We start from the raw sequence: 23,448 nt of genomic DNA on the forward strand, positions 1-23,448 counted from the left end.
GGAGGTCACAGCTAAGGTCAGGAGAGAACAAAACTGATGCTTTGTGATCCAGCGTTCAGACAGTTATCAACTCATAAATCTTGATCAGGCTGTAACGACACAGCATAGGACACTACAGTCACACACGCTGAGATGTCCTTAGGAAAACAAGGCAAAACTCTGCTTAAGACAAAGCCTGTATTTAGCATGTGGCAAAGCAGACATGCCTGGTTCAACTGGTTTCATTTCCCTGTTTCCCACTCCTCATTTTCTGCATTTCTAGGTGGGAATGGAAGACTGTGTCACTACTTTGAAATATTTATAGCAGTTAGGGAAGGAATAGCGATCATAAGCAGAATCACTTACAGAACAACACTGAAATGTTTTTCATACTGAAAATAAATGACTCACTCCTTTGTATTTGGCAGCTTGAAATGGGACCTCTTTCCTTAATGACATTCCTCTTTTGCAGTGTGCTTATATTCATTTGCTGTTGTTCATTTGTTCATAGTACCAGTAATACTTGGCACTTACAGTCCGTACTATCTTTTAATTCAAAGGCTTTATGAACACTAATTAAACTAAACGGTATGCTTAGGAGGTGAGTGAGTGTACCAGTTTTTCAGATCAGAAAACAGAGAGGTGTTCAGTTCTAGGACTGTTGCAAGTTACAGGTGAATTCCAAAATTCAGAAGGGTTTTGTTCCTCCTATCACCAGGATTGAGGTCAGCATGGCAAGATTTCTGCCATGTGAGACCAACCTGCTTAACAAAGAAACATTGGGAATTATGGCACTGATCTGGGTTTGCACCCTCATCCTAAAACTAATCTGGCTCCAGGTCCTTGTTTGCTTCTTCAGCTCATGTGAGAGTGAAGTTTAAGCATTGGAAGTTGTGACTGCTCTGCAGAACAATCCTTCCTCATCTGGAACATCTGGATCCATGTATGCTTCTCTCAAGCTCTTTCCCAGACAGATACCATAGCCACTGGAAACATTCTGGCCTTGCCTGCATTCATTCAGCTTCCTTGTCAGGCAATTTGATTTCTTCTCTTCTAGTCACTGCTCTTACGTTGGTGAAAGGTATCAGCAAGGTAAGGACACTGCTGAATCAAACCCACAGCTCCGAAGGAGTCCTCAGGAAATCTCCTGTTAAACTTGCAAAGTAGCTTCTGTCTCTCTGGAAGGATCCCAAGCAGAAATGTTTCTGTGAGAGTTTTCTCTCGCCTCCTCTCGCAGCGAGCCCTTCACACTTGTTCTTAGAGAGATGTACCAGTTTGGGGGGGTAATTCATTCAACAACTGTCAGATCTTTCCAACTGCTTTATAGCTTGTCCTCCCCAAGCATTCTTTCAGTAATCCCTATACCAAAGCTGAACCAAATGTGTGTTTATGTAAAACAGCCCATGCTATATGCAGCCTGTGCTTTCTGCATGACCTTTAGTGTAAAATGCAATATGTCTGGTCTCAGTTATGTTATTCTGTCAACATGTTCCAGTTTGGGCTAAGCTGGAAGCAGCGCTCTGTACATCTGGCTCAGGAAGAGAGGACATCTGTGCAACTAGTCTAATAAACCAGAGCAATTCAATGAAATATTGTTCTAGTGTTAGGGAATGAAAAGAATTTTTGCATTGCAAAACACAACAAATGCTGACTTCTACCAGTAAGAGTGACCTCCAGCAATCTGGGAGATAAATCAGCATGAGGGAAAGGCGAAGAAATGTTAAATGATGCTCTTACTTCAAATATAAACATCTTGCAAACACATAAATAGTCTCATTTGATTTAAAGTTATTTAGTTCACATGGACTTAGATAAGGTCCCCCTTTTAAAAAAATCACTTTGGAAATTTATGGGTGAAAAGTGCTAATTTTGTATTTTAAATCTATTTTATAATTTCATTGTATGGATCCCTCTGGGACCTAATGCTGTCTATAAATCCTTCCCCTCTTGTAGCCAGGATTTTGTGAAGAACACGTTGCTAATGCAGTCTAAATTGAACCAAGGCATTCGGTAAGGTCAGAATACTATTGCTTAGAGGTTCTCATTTTATTTTCTTTGGCCATTCTTGAAAGAGTAGCACCTTACGCTTACTCTAATAACAGTGTGCAACTCTGAAGTAACTCATTCTGCAGTTGGTGTTAGCTGCTTTAGAGCCTTTACTAGCCGTACTTGTCCTTCTTTCCCAAGTACTCTCAAATAGTGAAAAAGTCTGAAGCGAAGGAAGCTTTTGCTATCCTTGTTTAAGGAATAACTCCTCTTCTTGAAGATACTGAGGGATGCTGACAACTGGGAAAAATCCCATTTGGCTCCTCCATACTGAATTTCATATTTTGCCTGACTTAAGGTGGAAAAAGCACAACAGTGTCAGGTTTCTCATGCTGTACTTCACATTCATCTCCACTTAATATAATTATTGATTTTTCTCCTGGAGTTTCTCTACAAATCTCACCATCCATTCTCCCCATGCATACCTTGTCATTGTCTGCCTATCCCAAGAGGATAATACTGCTCATTTAGTTCAGAATTTGATCCAGGAGCTCATCAGGCAGTTTTCCAGCTCTCCTACAGTTTGCTGTCAGTAAACTTTCCTGTTCCGCAGCCACCTCTTTTGGTCTCCACCTCATCTATCACCATAAAATCCCACACTGAACTGAGTTCATCCTGTTCATTAACTTCTGTAAAACTTCCATCTATCCCATTCCTGGTGATAACCTTTTTCCAAGGTGGGTGAAGAAGAAAGCCCAGTTGGATGAGCATGATTTCTGGAAAGCAAGGGATATATCTCAACTTATTAAACAGCCACTGCAGTGAGTGCTTGCAGTGTGCACTGAATAGACAGTATCTCAAGAGAATTCAAGGCCAAATACAGTCAGTGGTAAGAAAGCTGGAAACAGTGATATTTGCAGAATCTCTGTTCTTAAAAGAGACTAAAATGCTGTTAAAAGTTTCCTTCAGGCATTCTGATTCTAGTCCAAGGGCTTTGAAGAAAACAAGCCCATCCATATATCTTGATGCATTCTTGACTGGCCCAGCATATACTTCTGACCCAAGGAAGCATATCAGTCAGGGACAAGGCAACATCAGTGCTGGATCTCTGACAGCATCCATTATGTTTGCATACAGGAATTTAGGAAGGGGAGTGGTGGGGGTGTTATATCACACAGCCCTGGTGTGTAATTGATGGCTGTATTAACAATAGCAATAACGGTCCAGCAGACCAGGCACTTGATGAGGAATCGAGTACTCCTCCTCTGAGCCTCTCCACATACCAGATTAAGAGGAATCATTCTGTCTTCCTGTACATCCTTTCCCCCAGACATGCTTTGTCCTAAATTATCTGTGAGGACAGGGACCTTGTGCATGTTTCCTCACACACAGCAGTCCAGGACTGATGGCTTGGATGCTGAGAAGCAAAGGGTGTCTTTACAGCAGACCCCAGAAGTCTCATAAAGAGACTAATACCTTGTCTTCCTGTCTTAAAAGCGGGGAAAATCCCAGACTTTGCAGCTATAGAACTACAAAAAGTATCCAACTGAAAAAAACCAAGTTGGTCTTTTTTCCTCACTAAAAAGTACTGGGTTCGAGTTTTTATTTGTGTTGGTTTTATTAATAACTTCCAGATGAATCTTTGAACTTTAAAACTTCATTTCAGAGTGAATTATATTGGCTGCCCTTGAAGCCCTCAGAAAAGCTCTAATGGAAGTAAAGACAAGGCCAAACTCCCTCTCATTTTCCTAAATTCCAGGGAAATGTATATCTGAGCCTGCACTTCCCACTTCAGAACCACTTCCTCTCCTGGCTCCAGAGAGTGGCCAGAGCTTAAACGTATCTGAACTTTGGCAGCATCTACAGGCAAAACACTGCTTTGTTACTAGTAATAAATGTCTCTGCGCGTTTCAAAAGTAACCAGAAAGCTCCAACTCTTGCTGAATATTTTATTCCAAATCATTTACCCTGAATAGACCCGACTGCACCGAACAGAGGTCGGTGTCATGGTATGGAAACAAAGGTGAGGGGTTCTCTGATGGCAATAGCATCAAGAAATGGCATGGTAGGAAAGCGTGTTGCAGGCACTGTGTTGCAGCTGTAAGAACTGCGGAAACACACATAGGCATGTCATGGTCTGCTTAAAAACCTGCATAAACTCCAGTCCTGTTACTTTTCAAGCTGATAATAAACACAAGACAGGAGCAAATTGGTCTCTGGGTTTGTCAGGGTCTTGGCTATATGTTCTTCCTGCAGCACTGAGCCCCAGGAGCCTTCCTACCACTTCGGATCTCCCCCTGATAAAATCTGCCTTCAAATTGCTCAAAACCATCGCGCTTTAGCATCATCTACTGGGAGAGAGGGGCAACTGACTGGGAGGCTCGAACAGAGCAAACGCTCCTGCTCGCACCTCCGTGCCTGCTCCTGCTGCAGTGCTCTGAGCAGCACAGGGAAAACAGGTTACTTTTCTCTCCAGAAGCTGCATTTTAAGGAATATAGCAAATGTTTCAGTGCTAGTGCAATAGATACATGGGAAAGTACTCTCTACCTTGATGCTGCTTCCTTATTAAGGCCTCTGAGTCGCAGCACCAGTCAGCAAGAAGCCAGGAGGAAGGGAGCAGCTGGTCGCACAGACCAGGTTGTGTTATGAATTCTGTCACAGAAATCTGAGGTTTAAGGGCAAGAATCCCAGGAGCGTTTAGATGCTGGACTGACTGACTACAAGCTGGATGAATCCCTTGAAACCAATAGGATTCCAGACCTAAACATCTTTAAAATCCTGCCCATGGTGATTTTTCCAAGGTTCACAGGACAACAGTGTGAGAGAAGCAGCATCCAGACCCCAGGAACTGGGATACTTTTACTTATCAGTCTGTGCCTTAACTTCATTTCTAAATCTCTGTACAGGTCTTATCATCAAACATACACATCCCAGCTATTAAAAAACAGCTTGACTCACATCTGGATATGAAGGGTGTATTCACTCCAGTTACATTTTACTGCCTAAAAGCTAGATGTCTATGCTTAAAAGGCTATTAGGCTGCCTTAGCAGTCAAGGAATAGAGGGGCACTTCCAGGAAGCAATTCATCTTGCCCATAGCAGGATGGCTGCCTTTGGGTACAACAGAATCACCTGCCATTATCTCATCTTCTCCAGCTGAAGCTATCAGTTTAGAACAGGTGCTTTCTGATTTTGATCATTCTTTTTGACACCCACATGTTGCCTGCACACATCCCTGTCTTTCCCCATTTCTGGTGGCTCAGCCCTCAGGGAGATCTTCCCCCTCAGGCGCCAGAGCCTGGGCTTGGCTCTGATGTGGGCCTGTGGCTCCAAGTAGCTCAGACCACGCAGCCAGCTGCAAAACCTCAACCCCCGCAGATTGTTACAGCATTACAATTGATGCTATTCACAAGAGCAGAGCAACAGTTATGGTAATATTCCACGTGTATCAAAAACAGTAAAAGAAGTATGTATGTTTTGGAATTCAGTTTGTGACCTTTTGACTAGAGATTAAATATATGGGCTTGTCAGAAACCCATAATGAAGGCCAGGTCTCTTAGATATGGGGTCTAAAAGCCTCTGCAGGCATTAAAATACATTTCACACTTGATTTTTCAAGTTCCTCACAACACACATAATCATTCTTAAAATTTCCAATTAAAAATTGTTTTGCTTCAATGTTAAAAGGAGCTTCTTTGCAGACTTCCTGGGCACCTTGTATTCCTCTTCCTGCCATCTGTCCTCCAGGTGTCTGCACATCTGCCCCTTGCAGCATTAGAGGCCAGGTAACAAAATTGGTACAGAATCCCAGACTGGTTTGGGTCGAAGGGAGGTTAAAGCTCATCCAGTTCCAACCCCTGCCACGGGCAGGGACCCCTTCCACTGGAGCAGCTTGCTCCAAGCCCCTGTGTCCAACCTGGCCTTGAGCACTGCCAGGGATGGGGCAGCCACAGCTTCTCTGGGCACCCTGTGCCAGCGCCTCAGCACCCTCACAGGGAAGAATAAATGATTTACTGCAGTTTCAGAAAGTTAACTAAAAATAAATGCTGAATATTTGAGAATATGGAACTCACTTTGGAAAGTCTCTAATCTGCTTCCTAAAATCAGTTGAAGTGACTGTATATTTGTTACACATCTCATTTTAGGCACAGAAAAGCCCACTGTTCCTCTCAGCTATGAATTTCCCTCAAACTGTGCTACTAACATTGTGTAAAATCCTAGGGCCTGCAGCTGCAAAACTCTGTTTTGTCACTACTAACACTCAAAACCTACACACACCTTCAGCTCTTTAGGAAACAGGTTCATCAGTTATCATGCCTGGAAATGCCATGCCTTGAAAAACAAGGTCACCAGATACTGGGTTGAGATCAGCCATAGATCAGCCATAGGCTGGTTTCCCGAGGCAAAGGGGAGGCTTCTTTGCCCAGCTTTGTATTTTGCCAGGGATAGAGCTGGTCCCATAAACATCTCTACTCCTGGGACAGGGAGGCTGTGTGTGGAGAGGTGGCTCCATGCAAGGTGGCTGCTCCGAGGGCAGGCGGGCAGAGCAGACCCCTGCCTCCCTGCCTGCAGAGCTGTGCACACAGATTCCACTCCCCAGATAGTTGGGAATTTTTTGAGGAAGATGTAAGGAATACTGCCCAGCTGTACACTGCCTTGCATGTGAAGGACACAGCCAACATTCCGCAGCTGTCAGTGGTTGGTGTGAAATGCAGCAGTGGGACTCCCACCTCACAAAACCTCACCACAGCTAACCAAGAGGTCCAAAACTGAGGAGGCACTGGGACTGACTCACTCATCTCCATACAGGGAGCATCCCTACAGACCTGTTCCCTGTATGGATCAAATGGTTTTGTCTTCCCACTGACTCTGCTGTCTGTATAGTTACCAATGGAATTATTTTGTAAGAAATATGACAGCCATCCCCGGGTGTCCTTCATTAGCTGGTGGGTACATTACCTGTCCCCTTGCAAAAGAAACTCCAGTATTCCCAGCAAGTCAGAAACATGAAGTAGACATTAACTTCATTCAGATTGCCCATTTAATACCTAAAATATGGAAGCATACGAGTTGACAATGGCAGTGAGTAGCATACGGAAAGTGGGGTTGCCCCAGGGGAAGGTGAAATAGGGAACAGACCCACTCATGCAATTCTAAGATCTCTCCATTAACAAATACAGTGCATCAGTTTGGCTTTGTAAATCTTCGTTCTTCGTTAATCTGCCTCTGGGCTTGGTTGTGAGGATAAGGTCTGTTCTGCGCCTGTTCTTGGATGGCAGGAAACTGAAGCCTTCCCAGTGATGAGCTGTTACCTTGATCCCATTAAAGGCCTCAGTCGTGTTTTGGTTACATCCAGTATTTAAGCACTTCAGCCAGCCTTATCCCTTGGACTCCTTGGAGCTTTATCTTCTAACCTCGCCACCAGTTTCCTTTTCTGCAGTGCCTAATCAATGTTCTTACAACTTTGGGGCAGCCAAAAGCCAACACTGGGAGGGGGGAATAACCAAGGAAACAAATCTGATTGCATGAGCAGACACTCAAACTACTTGTTTTCATCTCATGGGGGTTTTTAATAGGACTAACTATATGTGTCTAAGTTTTTCCATCTGTAGAAAAGCCTCCTTGGCAAAGCTCTGTAGAGATGTCTATTCTTAGTGCTGCGATGCCAATATGTAATTAATTTGCCTAATTCTGCTGTACTGTTCTGGAATATCTGGAGATTAAAATGTATATTTTTTTGTGACCTGGTTAAAGAGAAAAACAAGATAAAAATAATGGAGTCTTGGGTGCAAATTTATTCCCCAAGTTATTAATACATGAGATAGCATGTGCACTACTGAAGATAAAATATATATCCATCTGAGCACAAAGAAGCCAAAACGTGGCTTACTGAGCAGCTAAAAAAAGAAAGGGTGACATGGCCAATACCAGTCTAAATAGCTGTGACAACGGTGTGGGACCTGATTTGCTGCTTCCTGAACACAGTCAGTAATTTTTTCCTGTGTGGCTTGGCTGGGTTTGCTTGCGCTTATTTGCTTGACATCCCATCCTAACACCACAAGGATGCTTAATGCTATTTGGTACAGGTCAGTTTAGATGTTGCTGCTACAAAGGGGCCAACTGTGCTTACTGGGCATCTTCCTCAGCATGCAGGAGTTGCAATACTCATTGGGAGAGCCCAGTGTGCTGCTCACTGTGTGCTTAGCCAGCTCCTCAAACCCCAGCCAGCCTCCACTGAAGTCAACAGAGGCACTCCCATTGAGTTGGAGCTGGTTTAGGCCATCAGCTGCCATGGGAGAGGAACACGGCCAGGGCTGCTGGCTCAGACTTGCAGGCAGCAACGACTTCGGCATGTGAGGTAGATGGAAATAGCAGACTTCAGCTTCTTAACAACCATTCACGGCTGAGCGATACTGTGTCTATTTAGGGATAATGTTGGGCTGCAGGTTAGGAGGTGTCAGCAGTGGGTTCCAAATGGCTTTGGCCTCTCTCCCAGCACAGAGGAACCACAAATCCTCATCTTGCTGTAGATCAGCCCTTGCTCAGCAGTGGACCCCACCTCCTGAGGTCCTCATCAGAGCTGTTTGTAGGTCAACCCATAGAAAGTCACACTAGGATTTTTATTATGCTGTGAAAAAATAGTCAGTTTTGGCCCTTCAAAGGAAGTCCCTCTCCAGGTCTTGCTACCACACTAGTGTGACTCACCTACAAGGTCTGGGCAGGTGGTGGTTCTTGACACTCATGGTTACAGGACCTACATGGGCTGTCAAATAGGCTAACCAGAATTTTAAGCTCTCCAGCCTCTACCTTTCCCCACCACTATGTCATATTGGTCTTTAGAAAAGACTATCCAGGGCATCTGCCCCTGCAAACCTTACCTGGAGAAATCCAGTTCCTCTCCCCCAGCCACCATGGTGGGGTAACTTCTCTTCTAGTTTCTCCCAGCCGCCTGTGCTATCAAGTTCAAAGTGTTACTAGTTCTACCCTTCCTCGGAGAGGGAGGGCAGAGAACACCTCTTCCCCTACAACCCACAAGAGCCGGAAAGAACACTTGTACCTAAAACAGTGGTGGGATTTTAATCAACAGATCTGTGTTCCTGAACTTTCTCTGCAGAACACAAAAATACTGCATGGGTTTAAAAAGTGGTCCAGGGCTCACCGAGTGCTGAGGAGGGGCAGATGCTGCCCCGTGCCCCATGGCCAAGACAACAGGTTTAGGTGTTCTCCAAGGTTATTCAGTCACAGGAAACTCTTAACTACCTAAGCTGGTGTGTTGGGCATGGCATGTACTTTAACTGCCAATAGTAAAACAAATATGTAAGAAGCTCAGCCCTGGCTTCAGTAGTTTGGTCATATTTCCAAATACAAACCTAACTGCTTCTACTAATTCATCTCCAGCAGCTCATGAAAACAACTTCTACCTGCTTTCTGTTGCTTCAGCCAGGGAGAGAGGCCATATCCCTCCATCAATTCCAGGAGCCCCCTCCTTATTATCCAGGGAAAATTTATTCTCTATAACTATATTTTATGGTAAATAAACCAAATAATCTCCACTACAAAACCAAGCAAAACAGTTTGAGCAGCACTAATCTACTTTGTGCCTATGGAGAAGTAGGAAAATCTCCATGGATACGCACATATACAAAAGCTTTCTCAGACGTGTGAGGTTTCATGGGAAGTGTGGCCTTTGGAAGTTGAGGGGGATACTTTATTTAATTGCCATGCACACAAACCACGTTTCAGACGATGCCAGTATTCTCGCTACCTTGATGTAAACCTTGTTTATCCAAAATCTGCACAGTGCTTTGTTTATGTTAAACATAGAAGCAATTGTACCAAAATAGATGAAGTGAAGAAAGAACCCAACTCACAATGACTGTAGCACAGTTAAGCTTTGGAAGGAACTGGGACATATTTCTCACCATTTACTGTACAAGTTTGCCCTTCTTAACCCCAAGAAGGTCTGGAGACGTGGAGAAGCTTTCTTATTTATTCTTGATTTAGACTTGATGAAGTACTCTTTAAGAACAGGTCTTATTTCTTGTCATTACTATTTTTGTTGTATCTCCAGCATGACAAGAAAATACTTGCCCAAAATACCAAAAAGAAAAACCTCATGAGAGAGGCTGTTCTTGCAAGATTTCCATCCCAATATTTACAGGCCCAGGAGGTCCAGATAAGCTTTGGATATGCATCAAAGCTCCTGGACGGTTATCCAAACAAGGCACAAGCCCTGAGCCTTTTGAAGTTTGTCCATCACTAGTTATCACATCCAATTCCTTCCCTTTATGACAAGAATTATAGTCTCTCTCTTCAGGAAGTTCTTACGCTCAGTGACTCCTGATTTTCCACAAAGGGATATGTAGAATTTCACTAATGTCTCTACCAGGCTTTCAAAAGAAGTCATTACCCCTATTATTTTCCAGCATTTAAGTGTAATTTTCTTGTTTAAAACTTGAAACACAAAACTTGAGCTTATCCTTTCAGCTATTACCTTGACAAACCATCTGCAGCTCTCCCCAGTGCAGAGTCAAGAGCCTGCAGGTTCAGAGGTTCAGCGAGGTACAGACTTGGCCTTTCACTGCTGGGACCAAGGCTCAAGTTCATCCTGCACTCTCGAGTGAAATATGGTCAGCAGTTTCTACTCAGTCCCTGGTGAACAGTAGCTCACACAATAAAACTATCATACCTAATTCAGCTTTTGAGAGAAGGGCCTTGCATGCAGGCTGATTTATAGGTTAGCCTGGCAGAAGATACTCCCCACAGGTCAGGTCTGATGAGGTCATTGACAGGGCAATAGCGATGAAGGTTTTAGTTGTAAATTCCCTGTATTTCAAAAGCTATAACAGACAACTATAAACAATTTGGATAAGGTTCCTCCATAACTCACAAAACATATTCTTGCTTTATGTACTGCATAAAGGATTGCCATTATCTTTTCTTTCCTTATGTATAAAGTAAGGCTACCAGGACAAATTTATTCTCCACATTGACATAAGTTACAGACTGTCTTCTTAGTACGTTCAAGTTCATTTACAAAATTCAGTGTAGATTGCTTCAATTAGGGTCATCTGGTCATGTATCCCTTGATCCTTTGATCACCAAAGCAGAAATACCATGTTGGTAATCTCTGGGCTACCATTTGGGTTAATGAATCGGCTTGACTTTAATTCTAGCCCAGATGTAATCTTTTATAGCTTAATGATTTGTTCTAACGTGAACTCCAATTGAATGTAAACAGTTTCTTTATTTAGAGTGAAAATTCTCTTTTTTTTATAACTTGTTTCTCTTCCTAATTAATTCTAGAGCAATTAAATCAAACCTTGATCTGGGGCAATCAAGATTAAATCATAGTATAGGTTAGGCTGCTAATATCGTCTTTGAGTTCATTATTATCAAGGCTAACAGTAATCAGCAAAGGAGGGAGAAACTGATGTAGCGAGGGTTACAGATCTGAGGACTTGTTCTCGTTTTTAATAGCTGATCTGATTTAATGTATGATAATACTTGCACTTATTTAGTAACTGTTTTCCAAGGAGCTCAACATACTTTCCCAAAGTTAATTTATTCTCACAACATTGATGTGCAGGAGGTAAATATTATCTCTCAGGGACACAGAGAAGTTTTGGGGCACAGAAGAGTTGTGGGCTGTGTGCAAAGTCACAGATTGGGGCCCAGATCTTAATGCCATTAACAAATCATTAGCTAAGGAGCTTCACCATGAAGTTTAGTTCTGATAAGAGAGGAACAGCACCTCATCCATAAACACTCATGAAGCATCTTGCTTAAAATGGACTTGTTGGTCATTGCATTCAGTCATTCCTCAGAGTTAAAAGCCACCTGGCTGCCTCAGTAGGTCTCCCTCTATCACACCTCCCCAAGAGGGCTTTCCATACAGCTCTGCCCTGCTGTTGCCAAGGGGAATTTGTGTACCCAGAGGTAAAGGAATGTCATTTGTAAGTTGTTAGCAAGATGGAAGCTGATGAATTTGACAGATAGTGTAATTCCAGCTTTACTTGCATAGTCTGACCTGTCCACATTAACACATACCTGCTTTCTGAATCAAACCTGAATTTAAAGGACAATGAAAGGGACACTTTACAGCTCTGCCTGTCCTCAAATCAAGGCACTGCTGTCCCAGACAAGCCCCAGCTGAACCAGTTCTCTGCCTGCCTCTCCATCCGTAATTATATTATCCCATGCTGCGGCAGATTAATTCTGGCTGTGCAGGAAACTTCTGTCCATTTGGGTCATCCCTGTGTGGTACAGGAGTTGTGCAGTAAGGACCGGATCACCCCACTTCAATCCCAAACAAGGAAAACACAAGAAAGCATCACAACGTTGTTTGCACTCCAGTTCTTATATTAGCTAGGAAAAAAAGAATTACAGCAGTGCCATTTTCAATGCAGTGTTATGCTGGAAAGGTTGCAAATTAATTAGAATTATGCCTTCTTTGTGCCAAGTGATAATTTACTGCAATTAATTATCAAAAGATCTACTGCTGTCAATTACGGTACTTGCTCTTTGGGGTGTGTGTGGGGGAGAAGCTATTTACGTACAGCTACATTCTGTAACAAAGTTCCCTTTTACTTTTATTGTTTTCAATTAAACTATCATCATTTGCTTTCCCTCTGCCAAACACAATAAAGGCTCATTAAGAACTAATCATGCTACTGTGACCTTTTTTTTAATCCAAACACTAGCTAGACCTGCACTGAGTCAACACTCCTATTGTTACACCTGCAAAATGTACGTAGAGAGGAGCGCACTTCAGAATTAATGAGCACAGCTGTGGTCTCTCTTACATTCAACACTTGTAAAATAGACCTCTTTAAAGTGCCATTATCACAATATTGATAGAGTTATTTATAGTACTGCAAACGTTCCCAGTCATAACAGAGTCCTTGTTAGCCCCCACAGCAGTTCATGTTGTTGCCATCTCCTGGACTCATTCCACAGTTTGTGATAAGGCACCACGTGGACAATCCTTCACAAATGAACTACAAAAGATACCAGGAAAACTTCTACACAAGCAAGTTTCATAGCTGGGAATAGGTCAGGTTGTCAAGACCCAGCTTGTGTTAAGACTCATCATGTTCCTCTGTTATGTAGTTTCCCATATTTTCTGGGTGGGATGTGAAATGAAATTACAGACAGTACAAGCTGCAAATGATCTGGATGGTATTGTCCAAATTAGAGCTGCTTTTTGCAGTTACTAATACTGTTTTACCATCATTCAGTAAAACAGATGTAAGTTCAAACTCTTGGTGTCAGTCGCTGAAAACAAATATCACAGGTGCCAACTTTGGTTGCTAAGGGAATACGAGCTTCTTGGGCTTCACAGTATGTGTGCAAACAGCTAGAGATTGTCCAAGGCAGAGGTTCTGCTGTCAGCAGGAAGGTATTTGCCTTTTTCAGGTGTCTTCCTACTCAGCTTGATCTCCCAACATGTTACTGAAGTATCAGCCAATGCGGTTGGAATGAAGTCAGTAGGAGACGTAACAAGCCCAAGTTTTCCCAATCTCATAACTCGTCTATTTGTTATATTATTCTTATTGCAATATTTCATATTACTCTATAGTTAAGTTTTGTCTTACTTGGCTCTGTATGCTGCTAAAGATCTGGATATGGCTTTTGGGGGGTACATTCATGGGAAGGTCTCCAGAGCTCCAGCAAACAAGCAACTGTGAAATACATATAGTTATTTAGAAAAGACCTTTAAGAACATTGCTTCCAGCCATTAACCTAAATTTGAATGGTTTGAGTTGGAAGGAACCTTAAAGCTCATCCAGCTCCAACCCCTGCCACGGACAGGGACACCTTCCACTAGAGCAGCTTGCTCCAAGCCCCTGTGTCCAACCTGGCCTTGAGCACTGCCAGGGATGGGGCAGCCCCAGCTTCTCTGGGCACCCTGTGCCAGCGCCTCAGCACCCTCACAGAGAAGAACTTCCTTATATCTAACCTGAATCTCCCCTGTTTAAATTGCTAGAGCCATATACAGATTTCCATGTTCTGCAACCAACCACACTGAGGGGGGTGAGCAGAGGGTGAAAGACCTACTTTTGTAGGCAGGTGACAAAGTTGCATCCTTGGGAGAGCTTTAGAGGTCAGAGATGAGGGTGAGCACAGCCGTTTAGATGGATGGCTGTTCTCCACCCTGCTCATGCAGGAGGCTGAAGAAAGCTGAGGCAAGGCTTGGGCATTGTAGGCATTGAAACCAACACTTTACTCCCTCTTTCTGGCTGCAGTGTTTTACTTCTCTTGTTACAGGGCAGGAAATAACTGCTTCTGATCCACGGTCCCTTATCTGAGGCAAATCATTTTGTTGCAATTCAGTCTTGATTTTTGGAATGAACTGCAGGAAAACCACAAGTCCCCAGAGAGTAAAAAATGCAACACACACTTTGCTGCTTAAGAATTATTTTGCCAGATCCACCTATTTCGTATCTCAAGTACTTCCTGGCTGAAAGGTTGGATCTAGAATAACCTCTGAATTTAAGAGAATACTTTCTTTCTACAGGACAACTCAGAAGCAGCTGAGCAATGTTAGTCTCACAGGTATTGCTGGTTCAGATCTCCTGCAGGCAAATAGACTTGTGTAGACATTCCCAGCTGACGGCTGTTTGGCTTCTGTGAAGTTATTTGTCAGCTGTTCCCACATCCTTGGGGAGGGGAAAAGGTGAATTCCTGCTCTCTCTAAGGCATATGGGGAGTTAGGTATTTCAGCACAGAGTTTTAGATTTCCCCTGGTGGGCATGTAGCAAACTGGGCTTCTCAGTGAGGATTTGAATACATACGTATTTTGTTGTTTGTAAGGGCTCTCGCAATATCTGATTGTTGCATAAAAACCTTCTCTCCAAGAGCCTCTTCGGTTTTAATTTCTCTTCTTTTTTTACTTCTGAAGGTTTTCTATTTCCAGGTTGCCCTGGTTTTGGCTGTGATAGAGTTCATTTTCTTCCTAGTACCTGGTACAGTGCAGAACAGATTTGCTTATGTCTGTGGCTTGTACTTACATGTATTCTAACCATAATCTGGAGCACCTCTGATTTTGTCAGTGCATTTATCTTCTGCCATATCAGTATGGTAGAAAAAAGCTCTAGAGAGAAGGGGTGGGGGGATTGAAAGCTTTCAGTTACTTTGAGATTTGGAAGAGGTTTCACATTTTGAGTAACTTCAGGATCTGGGAAATGTGGAAATATTTCTTTTTCTCAATAAAAAAAAGAAAGAGCCTGCACAGTTATGGGGACAAGGAGTTTTGTGCAAGTGAAGGAGAGAAGGCTGGTACCTAGGATTGTCACCTGGACCCTGCTCTGCCACTTTCCTCTGAATGAGTGACCTTGTTAGTAAGAAAATGGCTCTTCTAGAGCAGTGCTCTTCTCTAAGGAAAAGCTAGAGCTGGGCTGAAGTGGGAGACAGGGATCAGTACGTTGCTTTTTGTTTCCATAAACTCACTGAGGAATGGCACTCAACTCCGGTGCACATGTGATTAAACTAATCTAGTTAAAATCAGAAAAGGATTTCTCATAATTCAATTGGAGTTGTTTTTAATGTTTGGACTTTGGTCAAGGACAGCTTTATTGATTGAATTTAATTGCATATATTTTCCTGTCCATTTATTGAAGCCCGTTTTTCAAGTCACTTGAGAGGCTGCTAACATTTCAGAAAGGGGATATGCCAAAGCATTGCTTTAATTCATTATCTTTTGGACATACAGTAGTTGCTACTTGGTCCAAATTAAATCCATTGGAGAATGTGATAGCATAATTACTTACAGGTATCCAAAACTGCTTTTAACTGAATTCTCTAGGAGGTTATGCATAAGATTAGTCTTGTCCTTACACTGGATGCAAACGTCTGGGATTTCAATGATAAATAAATACTTCATCTACTGAGGACAGATTTTTCTTGTTTGCCTGCATTGCTGACGGACCCAAATTCTTCTGAGGTCTTTCTTTTTCCTTACTGTATAAAAGTATTTCACAAATTAGCTCAGTAAGTCTTTCAAAATGTCTAAACACCGTGACCCTGAAGGGAAAGAAACCGTCTGTGCTTCTGACTTGCTTTTGTTCTTTCAAACCATGCTCAGCCCTCAAAGACCTTCTAGACAAAACTGCACATTAGCAAGATTGCTTCACACAGTGTTCTGATGACATCAAGTCTGTGCTCCTCCAAAAGTTATGTCAGCCCCCTTCCAAATGTAGTGAAGTGCTAGATGTTCCTAGCCTGGAAAGACCCATGGCCTGGAAAATGCTGTAGGAAGGGCAGGAGTTGTGTTGTGCTGCAAACCCCCATGCCACAGCCCTGAAGCTTTGCTGAACCTGTAAGCTCTGTCCCTGCTTTTCTTGCCCATTTGCTATGGTCTTTTGCTCCCAGTCACAGCTTCCTGCCTCCAAGAGGTTCTCAATCTAGCACGTGCACGTGTATATGGGCATGTGCAGGAGCTTCTGCTGGCAGCTGTGGACCCGTCGGCATGCTGGGCTTGGTTCTCCAGCTCTGTGCTGAAAGTACCTGGCATCATCTTGTTGCCTGTGAAAACTGAAAGCAGCAATAGCTGCAGCCGTTCAGGTTGTATTTATCTATAATAGGCCTAAGTACAAAATGTGAATCTACCTATAATAACTGGAAAAAAAAGCACTGGCATCCAGTGCTTTTCAGATACCTGGCTATTGTGTTGGGAGATTTATAAGGCCAGGCTTGGTCTTGTTTCAAGTACTGCAAATCAGACACAATCCAGACTTACTTATTAGTTCTTTCTTATTTAACAAAGCATAATGGTTCCTTGGAAGGTTCCCACAAAGAACCCAGGTCTTTTCATTTTCTTACACAAGGTCTGTGGTTAACAAAAGCTGAAATACCCAATGTGTGTAATACCTCTCCTCCCCCAAAACACCTGCTATTTAAATATTGCCTGATTCACAGAAGTTTTGCTCAGGAATCCAGTGATCCTATCTGATAAAAGGCACAAGGAATTCCTTTCACAAGGAACTGAACCACAGATGGTGGTGTGATTTGAGGGCCACTGAACATCGATGGTTTTACAGACTGAAAAAGAATTACAGAAACACCTGCATGACTGCATCTGCAGACTCAGCTAAATTATGCTTCCATCCAGCCACATGATATCTAATGTGTAATTCTTCTGCATTTTAATCAAATGCATTGTAATGTCAGTACAAAATTTCAATATGAATGCACCTTAATGTAGGAGTAACTAATAGCTACCATCCATTATATCAGTTAAGAGACATACTTCCTACTAGGCGATAGGGGAACGGTTATTTTAACTTATTACCTGCCTCGTAAATGACATTTAATTGCACATGAAGAGGGGATGTTCACAGGACAATGTTGGGAATGCAGGACTGAGCACCCAAAAAGTTAACAACTGGCTAAAAGAACATTGCAGAGGGGTGTCCATGAGACCCCCCTGCACAGCGAGATAGGCTTTGTGGGCTCTGCCCAAATGTGCCTGTTCCCTATAAAACCCATGCAGAGGTTGGCAGCTTAGTGCTGGAAAACTTTTGCTGAGTGTGTGCAAACTCCAAGTTTATAAGGGTTGTTTGGATTTGATGGATTATTGAGGTTACTATAAAGCTTTTCTTAAGTAACAGATGATGTAGGCCAGTCTTCCAGTTGCTGCTTTCAAACTACAACATCATCAGAGATTTTCAAGGGAAAACTACCAGAATGATAACACTGAAAGATTTTATTTCTTTTCCTAGCACTTTTTTTAGAGATAAATGGATTTGTTTGGATTAAAGTTTTCCAGAAAGAAATCAGCCTGACAAAACCTTGAATTTCTGGGAAAATGTCCTTTCATGGCAAAGTTATGAGCACTGAAAATCAACCTTTAAAATGGGAAGTGCTGGCCAGCCTTGGGTGATGGGTAACACTGCAAGTTACTGCTTCCTGAAATTGTTGGATGTGCCCTTGGCTCTGTCCTGAGATATGTTCAGCTATCCGAAGTGAGTCTAAGCACCCATAGGAGTGAAATCAAGATTCCTGCCCTGGTACATGGTTCTGCCCACAATGTAACTGGTGGGATTGGGGCTAAACAAGCACTGTTGTACCATGGTATCCGTTATCAGCTTGTTCATGCTTCTGGTACCATTAGAGAAAGCCTGAAAGCATGGAGTAGAAAGTGAAGATTTAAACTAAGCAAATTCATTCCTGAAAGGCTGGGCATTGAAACACAATACTTCCTGCTCATGTTTGACTTGACTTTAGCTCATTGGTCCCTGCTGCACTCAGAGTTATAACTCAGTAAACATCTCCAAGGATTGTACATCTAAAAACAACCTTCCAAAATCTCAAAGTGTGGCTTAAAGGCAGAAAACCTCCTAGCAATAAAGAGGTTGCGAGAATACATATCTTGACTTGATCATTTCCCCCTTCAGATGTGGGCACATGTTCATTACAAATTACACTGAAATCAGTAATTATTTTCATATGGTTAGCAAATAATAATGATTCAACATTTGCATGTCCCTGAATTGCAGTGGAGTGGCATTACAGATGGTACGAGATGCATCAGTTTTACAAAACATATTGAAGACTTCAACTTCATGACGGAAAGTGTTCTGTCATCACTTAACTTATATGCACAGTGTAGCAGGGAGTCCACAGTTACAAGAACCACTTAAGATGCTAAAAACAGGTACAGAGAAATAAAATGGGAATACTCTAAGTTACCTTAGCTTTCCACTTGTTTTTGTAAGTAGTGAATGTTAAAGCTCCAACCATCCTGCCTAGATGGAGCCATGGATAGAACCCAAATGTCCAATTCCCAATTCATGCCTTAAAAAAACCTACCATAATGCATTGCCATGCAACCACAATGTTGCATGGCAAACAGAGGGGAACACATAGAATAAAGCTACCTGAAGCAATAACCTTGGCTTCTAGTTTGTGTCTATTAAGTATTTACCCTGAGTGTGCAAACCCCACCAAGCAGCTCCCATAAGAGTGAGAAGGAAAAGGAGCTTGCACTCGCTGGGCCTGTAGAGTGCAGTGATTTCTAATAACAGCGGTGTTTGCTGTGAGTGATCTGGATCAACATCAAAAAAAACCCCATCTAGTCAAGTGCACAGCAAGGGGTCTATTCTCATGTCCATGCTCATATGTTAAGTCCCATTGACAAGCATTAGTGGGAACTGCAGGCACATATGGATATGTGAATAGCCCCAAAGGGAACTGGGTAAAGTAGTGTTTGACTGCACAGAGATCACTTCAATTGCCAATATAAAATAATCTAGGGGCAGAAGCCTTAAAAAATGCTGTGAACAAACCAAATGATTTAAAGAAATTGATAAATAATAGAGGTTAAAAAGGAAACAACAGGATAAAAGCAGCATTAGAATCTGTTCTTTGAACTAAATAGTAAACAAGAATTAGCTTTCTGAACTAACCCTGGCTAAAAATTACAAAAAATGGTTTGTAACTCAGTTCTCTCATTTTTAAAGCCTCTTTTTCTTACTGTTACTCTATATTCTAAGTAGAAATCAGAGACACAACAAAAACAGCTCACTGACAAGACATGAGTTAAGTAAAGCACTGACAAGTTTTGCTCTGCCAAAGAACATGGTACATGAAATATGGGCAGCTCTGCAATAGGTCAATGATAATGATGCTCCTGTGGTTATGCAGCACCAACAGCCACCCTATAAATGTCAAAGCCTTGCAGAAACCCCCTGAGGAAGGTTTCCTGCTACCTGAAAAGCCTCCAGCAGCCAGCCTGCTGGACAACACGTATCTCCAAAGAGTTTGGTCTCTATCTGCAGTAAATCTTCATGTTTTTGCCTGAAGCCACTGCCTAGTGCAAAACCCCATTGTGATTTGGAAAATTCTTCTTACTTATATAGCTGAAACTAAAAAACCTTTCCTGACAGCCAAATATAAATATGTGTAATGAACAATGAAATCATGTAACATGACCATTGCTGCTGGAGGGTTTTAAGACAGTGATAAGTGTCCATATTAAGAACCTAAACTGGTGGGATATGGAGTGGATGATGAGTAAATAACATGTATAAGTCAGGTCTAACTGTGATCAAATCACTGGGTTCCTTACCTCATTCTGGTGACCATAGAGGAATTCAGCCACCTGAATTGCAAGTTACTGCAGAGTCCTGTGTGTCTGTGTGTCTCATTGGCTTCAGACCCGGGCCCATACTGCTCCAGGAACACTTCTTTGGAACATCCCAAGGTGAAGCAATCCATATGACAGAAAATGAAGGCTCTTCTCTTGCAAGATGTCCTTTTCCAGTAGTCATTTAGATCATCAGCTAACCTATTAATTATGGCAAACCAAAGCTTATTGGGTCCCTGCGGGCCAAAGCACTTGAGAAGACAAACGACACCATGTTCCAGACACCTACAGGTAATTACACATTGTGACAGCGGTGTGTGACAGAACCATTTGAGAACTGATGCAAAGAAGAGAGGTGCATTTCTGGTTTGTATAGACTGAACTGTGTTCTGATCTCTAAGTGCCTTAGGGTCTTAGGAATCAAAGGCTAATTAAGCAAGGTAAAGAAAATCAGTCACCAGGTGTTCATCTGGAAAAGTGATACATCTCCAGTGAATTTCAGCAGTTCTGGGAACTGATTCCCCTCCCCAGATCACACTATGCTTTATAAAGCTGTTTTATCAGGCTAGTGGCAGAAGGCAACTGCTCCACAGAGAACAGAATCTAGAGGCCCACTCTTCCCAGAGTGTCTTCTCTACCTACCAGCAGATCTTTCAGCCCATCTCTGACGTTTTTGGCTACTAGGATATACACAAAGACAGGCATGCACTTCTAGGAGAAGCTAAATGTGGTGCCTGACCCTTTCCTGAAGGACTCCTGAAGAAAACAGAAGATGAGAAGATAGCTCCTCCTCTGAAGAGTACCAGACAGCCACAGCCAGGTAGGGGAACTCCGAGTTATGTTCATGTTTAGTAAATATTTATGACATTAGCACTATTTGAATGTTACTAAATGCTGGTTAGAAAGGGAATGATGGAGAATGATCCAATTTAAGCAGTATTTCTTACTAAAACTCAAAATGCACGCTGTGTTTTCAATACTGCATTCTGATTTGATAAAATCCATGATCAGAAATCATTTTTACTCAACTTGTGCATTGGGACAGTAAGTATCTAGAAAACCTAAGCAGAAAATAATGTTGCAAACAGCAACAAAGAGATGTGACAACATATTTTGTCTTGTTTTCTAGATTTCCACTTCTGGAACAATAACCTACCCCCATCAGACTTCTTCCTGACAAAAGAAAAAAGACCGATTTATGTTCACAGACCAAGAACTAGTCATCTTCACGTCATACCACCACATCCTGGATCTATCAGTTATTTTAAGGATAAAGAAGTTCCTCATAAGCTGCCAAGTTGATCTGCAGGACAATTTCCTGCTTAGAGTTGATTATCAGCATCACTGCAAGCCCAAAAGGCAGGTCATCAGCCACTGGAGTGATCCCTGCCTACATCTCTGAGACTCTTTAGCTGTCCAGGCTTTGCTATCACTGACAATTTTAGTGTTCCCCAAACTTCTGGCATGTGAGTTATCAATTAGTAATGCTGCTCAGTGTCTTTTTTGTTTTGGCTTGAGTTACCAGTGTCTCTTCTGTGGACAAGTTGTAGTTATGGTGCAGATACATAGACTGAAATACCATCGGTGACGTTCTTCACATATATATACAGCCTATGAATAAAATGCATGCATTTCATAGAGGTCTGTACTGAAATGGCCCTGAAGAACCATTGGGAAAACACCAGGACCACCTGGAGGCACATTTATCTTGCAGTTGGTGGAGGGTGTGAGGGAAGGCCAGACCTAAGTCTGTAAACCCCAATTAGGTACAGACAGTGAGAGGCTGCCTCAAGTAAATAATTAGGCGATGGATACAGAGAAAAAGTGCATCACATGAAGCATCATGAGCTGTACTGAATGGAATTACTATGTAGAGCTTGGCTCAATCACCTGAGTTGAGATTTTACAGAGAATGTTTAGTATAGGCTGGAAATGTTACAACAGGCTAGAACTGGCATCTTCCCTGGAGCATCCTTATCCTTCTCTAGGGCAAAAAGCTGATCTTCACCAGCTGTACATGCCAGTGCTGCTCTCACAGAGGAACAGGGCTGCTGTACAGGGCAGCAGGGGTGGCTGGAAAGACCACAGGGAGTGGTAGGGGACACCTGAGCATGAAAATATTTCATATCAGATCTAGTTACATCCATCTGTAAAATCAGTAACAGCACAGACACCTGGTAGTTATGTTTCACGGTCAAATAAACGTTTAAGGGCAGAAAGGATTGTGCTGAGCACAGAACTGGTCTATGCTATTTGATTTTATAGAGTTTATCTCCCAGCTTTCATCAGGGCTAGGGCTAGCAGGACATTAGAGCAGGCTGAACTGTGCTTCATCTGAACTTAGATGGGAGACCCCTGAGAACATACTAGAGCTGCAGGAAATGGGGTGAGGTCCCTGCTTTCTCTTCCTTCTGCACTACACTGAGCTGTAATTGGAGGCACCATGTGGTGGTACAGTGGAGTCTTGAAATGGTTTCTGTTTGTTCGTGGTTTTGACAGTTGTTGAATTTTTCAGAAGGATGAGGGCGGAACAGGTTTGTAGTATGCAAACAACACCCAGGATACATGTCTGGGAACTGCTGTGGTGGGTACATATGGCCACAGAGGAGAGAAGCGGTGTGAGCAGCAGGACAAGGGATTGTCACCATTTCTCAGAGAAATCAATTGCTGGGGCAGGGCTGCTTCAGAAAAGGAGCAGCTTGGAGTGAGGCTTCAGCCTAATATTCTGCCTGTGACCCACTCCAGTCCAAGACTCTCTTATTCACACTGTGAATAAAGCACATTTCCATGTAGATGATTCCCAGAGCTGGATCACTGCTTCTTCTTTACCAGTGAGCAGAGGCCGGGGCATCCCTGAGGAATCAGCTATTTCATGCCAGGAGGCAGGCAAAGGGTGACAGACCTGCTGGTAGGGTGCTGGCTTTTGGTGGTTTTGTGTAGCTCCATCAGCACATAAATTCTGTCTCTGTCTTTTAAAGTAATACATTATTAGAGATACATGAATGTGTGATACATGAATGTGTGATACCGGCACACCTGGGCTGGGGCTGGAGAGCCCATGAAATGTGTTAGACTTGTTATTACTTGATTATTCCTTTGCACAGGTGTACGTTACTGCTCCCAAATGCTTATGAAGCATCTCCACTGATGTATGTAGACTGACAGTGTTAAAGGCTAGAGAAAGCCCCTTGATATATTACAGGTCATCGTGTGCCAGTGCCCTTGCATTAACTTGGTTTTGGGTACAGCAGGTCTTGCTTTAAAAACATCAGAAAAACACAGTATCCACTTTGTGCCTTGAAAGGCAGCCTTCAGCCCTTCTTGCTGTTAAAAACTCCCTAAATTCTTGCTCGACTTTGTTTGACTTCAACTTGCAGTTCTGCAGTTTTCCCTG

At 42.7% G+C, this 23,448-nt stretch overlaps 1 protein-coding gene and 1 long non-coding RNA gene across 10 annotated transcripts in view; both read left to right on the plus strand.

Moving 5' to 3' along the window:
* Positions 1-23,448, plus strand: part of NFIA (nuclear factor I A) — a 360,597-nt gene that overhangs the window by 63,799 nt on the left and 273,350 nt on the right. The window lies entirely within an intron of this gene.
* LOC133212225 (uncharacterized) lies at positions 17,875-23,401 on the plus strand. The gene is made up of 2 exons (XR_009725430.1): positions 17,875-20,874; positions 21,184-23,401. It is a non-coding gene; the product is annotated as an uncharacterized LOC133212225 (long non-coding RNA).

Source organism: Neopsephotus bourkii, unplaced genomic scaffold (assembly GCF_033783945.1).
Source record: "Neopsephotus bourkii isolate Nb327-2 ecotype Australia unplaced genomic scaffold, CSIRO-AGI_Nbou_v1 NB_673, whole genome shotgun sequence".
In the NCBI taxonomy this organism is placed as follows: Eukaryota; Metazoa; Chordata; class Aves; order Psittaciformes; family Psittacidae; genus Neopsephotus; species Neopsephotus bourkii.